We start from the raw sequence: 5,000 nt of genomic DNA on the forward strand, positions 1-5,000 counted from the left end.
TACTCTCTCTTCCTCACTCTTTTTATCTCTCTGTCTATGTCTATCTATCTATCTATCTATCTATCTATCTCTGTAACTTCCCCTTTACTTCTTCCCCTTCCTTCCCACTCTTCCCCAACACCAAAGGAATCTAAGGGAATCATTCCTATATTTCCCCTCAGAGAGGAAGGGAAGGGGGAAGTGGGTAAGAGGGGAAAGAAAGGAAGTAGGGAGAAGGGAAAGGGGAAGGGGGAAAGGGGAAAGGAAGGAGGAGAAGGAACGGGGAAAGGGGACGAAGAAGGGAAGAGGGAAAGGGAGAAGGTAGGAGTTAAGAAGAGGAAGGAGAAGGGGAGAGGGAAAGGGGAAGGAAGGAGAATGTAGGGGGAAAGGGGGGAAGGAGAGGAAGGGGAAGAAGGTAAGGGAAAATGGGGAACATCAGAAGAGGGAAGGAGGGAGAAGGTAGGGGGTAAGAGGGGGAAGAAAAGGAAAGGGGAAAGGGAAAGGGGAACATTAAAAGGGGAAAAGTGGGAAAAGGTAGGGGGTAAGGGGGGAAGGAGAGGAAGGAGGAAGGGGGACGGGAAAGGGGGGGATGGGGAGAAGGTAGGGAATAGAAGGGAGAGAAAGGAAGGGGAAGGGTAAGGGGAAAGGATGAACGTTAGAAGGGGGAAGGGGGGAAAAGGTAGTAGGTAAGGGGGAAGGGGGGAGGAGGTAGTAGGTAAGGAGGAAGGGGGAAGAAAGTACGGAGGAAGTGATAGCCTTCAGAAGGTGGAACAGGGGAATAAGGAAGGAGGAAAGGAGGATGAGAGAGAAGAAGGGGGAAGGTGGGGAGGGCGGAAGGGGGGAGAGGGGGGATAGAAGGTGGGTGGGGGGAAGAGGCCCGAAATCTTGAATTTCTCTTGGGGGTTTCTACTCTCCATAACTTGTTGGCTGGCGAGCTGGATTTGTCTCTCCGTATCCTGCTTTATAGATCTCCTCCACCTCCTCTTCCTCCTCCTCCTCCTCCTCCTCCTCCTCCTCCTCCTCCTCCTTCCCCTGTTTCTCCTCCCCCTTCTCCTCTTTCTCCTCCTCCTTTATCCTCCTCCTTCGCTTCCTCTTCCTAGTTCTTTTCCTTCTCCTCCTCCTCCTCCTCCTTCCCCTGTTTCCTCTCCCCTTCTCCTCTTTCTCCTCCTCCTTTATCCTCCTCCTTCGCTTCCTCTTCCCAATTCTTTTCCTTCTCCTCCTCCGTCTACTACTTCTCCTCTTTCTCCTTCTCCTCCTCTTCCTCCTCTTACTCCTCATTCTCCTGTTTTTCCTTGTCGTCCTCCTCTTCCTTTTCCACCTCCTCCTTTGTTTCCTCTTCCTCCTAATTCTTCGTTTCCTCCTTCTGCTTTGCTTTCTGTTCTTCCTTCTTCATTTCCCCCTCCTTCTTCTCCTCCTCCCCTCCTCCTTCACTTCTTTCTCCTCCTCCTCCTCCTTCTTTCCCTCCTACTCTTTCTCTTCCTTCGCTTTCTCTTTCTCCTCCTCCACCTCCTCTTTCTCCTCCTTCTCTTTTTCCTCCCCCTCCTCCTCCCCCTTTGCCTCCTCTTCCTCCTCCTCCTTCTTCGCCTCTTCCTCCTATTTTTTCGTTTCCTCCTTCTCCTTTGCTTTCTCTTACTCCTCCTTTGTTCCCCCTCCTCCTCATCCTCATTCTCATCCTTCTCTTCCTTTCTTCCTCCTCCTACTCCGGTTGCTACTTCTCCTCTTTCTTCGTTTCTTTCTCCTTTGCTTCTTCCTCCTCGTCCTCTTTCGCTTCCTTCATCTCCTTCACCCTCTTTTCCTCCTCCTCCTTCACTTCATTCTCCTTCTTCTCCTCCTTCTTTTACTCTTTTTGCTTTTTCTCCTTCTCCTTCTTTTTCTTCTCCTCCTCATTCTCCCTCTCCTTCTCCTTTCCCTTCCCCTCTTCCCACTCCTTCTATACGTTTTCCTCCTCTTCCTCCTCTTCCTCCTACTCCTTTTTTCCTCTTAAATTTTCTGTATTTTCTCTTTCTTCCCCAGCTCTTTCCATAATGTTTCATTCATTCGCTCGCGCTTTTCTTTTCCTATTCTTCCGTTTCTTTGTGTTTCACTTTTTTTTTTTTTTTTTTTTTTTTTTTGCCGGTCCCCGACTGATGGATCCTCGCCCTCACTCTCTTCTCTTCCCCTCAGTCTTTTCTTTCCCCTCGCAGATTTGGGCGAACCCCTCTTTCTGTCTCCCCTCAGGACTAGCTCTCTCATTCCTCCACTCGCCCTTTTGGTTGACCCATTTGTTCCAATCCTGCTCCTCCTTTGCCTCTTTACTCTTCCCCTCCTCCTCCTCCTCCTCCTCCTCCTCCTCCTCTTGACTCTCCTGCTCCTCCTCCATCTACTTCTCCTTCTACTTTTTCTACCCATTTGTTCCAATCCTGCTCCTCCTTTGCCTCTTTACTCTTCCCCTCCTCCTCCTCCTCCTCCTCCTCCTCCTCCTCCTCCTCCTCCTCCTCCTCCTCCTCTTGACTCTCCTGCTCCTCCTCCATCTACTTCTCCTTCTACTTTTTCTTCTTCTCCTTCTCCTCCTTTTCCTTCTCCTCCCTCCTCCTCCTCCTCCTCCTCCTCCTCCTCCTCCTCCTCCTCTTCCTTCTCTTGACTCTCCTGCTCCTCCTCCTTCTACTTTTTCTTCTCCTTCTCCTTCTCCTTTTCCTTCTCCTCCTTCTCGACCTTCTCCCCATTCTCCTCCTTCTCGACCTTCTCCCCCTTCTCCTCCTCGTCTTCCTTTTCTTTCTCCTCCATCTCATCATACTCCTCCTTTTCCTCCTTCTATTTCTCTTGTTTCTTTTCGTCTTTCAAACTCTTACTCCTAAGCATTTTCTCCACTGTTTACATACCTTCTCCTCCTCTTCCTTCTCCTCCTCTTCCTTCTCCTCTTCCTTTTTCTCTTACTTCTCTTCCTTCTCTTCTTCCATCTCCTCCCCTTCCCTCTACTCTTTCTTCTCCCCCCACTTTCTCCTCTTCCTCCTCCTCTTCCTTCTCCTCCCTTTCCTTCTCCTCTTCCTTCTCCCCCATCTTCTCTTTTGCATTTTATTCTTCCTTTTCCTATTCCAACTTCTCTTTTTTCTGTCTCTGTCTCTTATTCCCTTCTCTTTTTTTCCTCTTTATTCTACTCTGCTCTTTTCTCATTCTTTTTCTCCTCTTCTTTCTCTTTAGCTATTCACTTCTTTCTTATTCTTCTTTCTCTTCCTCCTTCCTCCTTGGCTAAGCATTTCTTCCTTATTCTTCTCATTCTTCTTTCTTCCTCTTCCTCCTTGGCTATGTATTTCTTCCTTATTCTTCTCTTCCTTCTTCTTCTTCCTCATTGGCTGTGCATTTCTTCCTTATTCTTCTCTTCCTTCTTCCTCCTCCTCCTCCTTTTGCTATGCATTTCTTCCTTATTCTTCTCTTCTTTCCTCCTCCTCCTCCTCCTTGGCCAATCATTTCTTTATTATTCTTTTCTTCCTTCTTTCTTCTCCTTCCTCCTTGGCTATGCATTTCTTCTTTGTGCTTCTCTTCCTTCTTCCTCCTCTTCTTCATTGGCTATGCATTTCTTCCTTATCTTATCTTCCTTCTTCCTTCTCTTCCTCATTTGGCTAAATATTTCTTCCCTATTCTTCTCTTCTTTCCTCCTCCTCCTCCTTCCCTAAGCATTTCTTCCTTACTCTTCTCTTCTTTCCTCCTCCTCTTCCTCCTTTGGCTATGCATTTCTTCCTTATTCTTTTCTTCTTCCCTCCTCCTCTTCCTCCTCCTCCTCCTCCTCCTCCTCTTTGCCTTAGCATTTCTCCCATACTTTTCTCTTCTTTTCTCCTCCTCCTCCTCCTTGACTAAGCATTTCATCCTTATTCTTCTCTTCCTTCTTCCTCTTTGCCTTAGCATTTCTCCCATACTTTTCTCTTCTTTTCTCCTCCTCCTCCTCCTTGACTAAGCATTTCATCCTTATTCTTCTCTTCCTTCTTCCTCCTTAGCTGAGCGTTTCTCCTCTCTCCCTCGTCTTCCCACCCAATACAACCTCGACCTAGTTTCAACCCAATTCTACCCTTAATTCTATCCAATTTTACGCCCTTCCTCCACTCCATTTTCTCTTCCTCCACTTCCTCCCTCTCCTCTCATACACCATCCATCACCTCCTCCACTCATGCCCTTCACTTCCTCATCTTCTTCTCCTTCTCCACTTCCTCCCTCTCCTCCTCTCATACTCCACCCATTCCCTCCTCCACTTCTACATCTTCTTCTCTTCCTCCACTTCCTCATCTTCTTCTCCTTCTCCACTTCCTCCCTCTCCTCCTCTCATACTCCACCCATTCCCTCCTCCACTTCTACATCTTCTTCTCTTCCTCCCTCTCCTCCTCTCATACTCCACCCACACTCTCCTCCACTCATGCCCTTCACTTCCTCATCTTCTTCTCTTCCTCCACTTCCTCCCTCTCCTCCTCTCATACTCCACCCATTCCCTCCTCCACTCCTACATCTTCTTCTCTTCCTCCACTTCCTCCCTCTCCTCCTCTCATACTCCACCCACCCCCTCCTCCACTCATGCCCTTCACTTCCTCATCTTCTTCTCCTCCTCCACTTCCTCCCTCTCCTCCTCTCATACTCCACCCATTCCCTCCTCCACTCCTACATCTTCTTCTCCTCCTCCACTTCCTCCCTCTCCTTCTCTCATACTCCACCCACACCCTCCTCCACTCATGCCCTTCACTTCCTCATCTTCTTCTCCTCCTCCACTTCCTCCCTCTCCTCCTCCTATACTCCACCCATTCCCTCCTCCACTTCTACATCTTCTTCTCTTCCTCCACTTCCTCCCTCTCCTCCTCTCATACTCCATTCATTCCCTCCTCCATTCCTTCATCTTCTTCTCTTCCTCCACTTCCTCCCTCTCCTCCTCTCATACTCCACCCACCCCCTCCTCCACTCATGCCCTTCACTTCCTCATTTTCTTCTCTCCTCCACTTACCCCCTCTCGTCCTCACATACTCCACCCATTCCCTCCTCCACTCCTACATCTTCCTCTCTTCCGT

Source organism: Oratosquilla oratoria, chromosome 32 (assembly GCF_046742065.1).
Source record: "Oratosquilla oratoria isolate Oo_2021 chromosome 32, ASM4674206v1, whole genome shotgun sequence".
NCBI lineage: Eukaryota > Metazoa > Arthropoda > Malacostraca > Stomatopoda > Squillidae > Oratosquilla > Oratosquilla oratoria.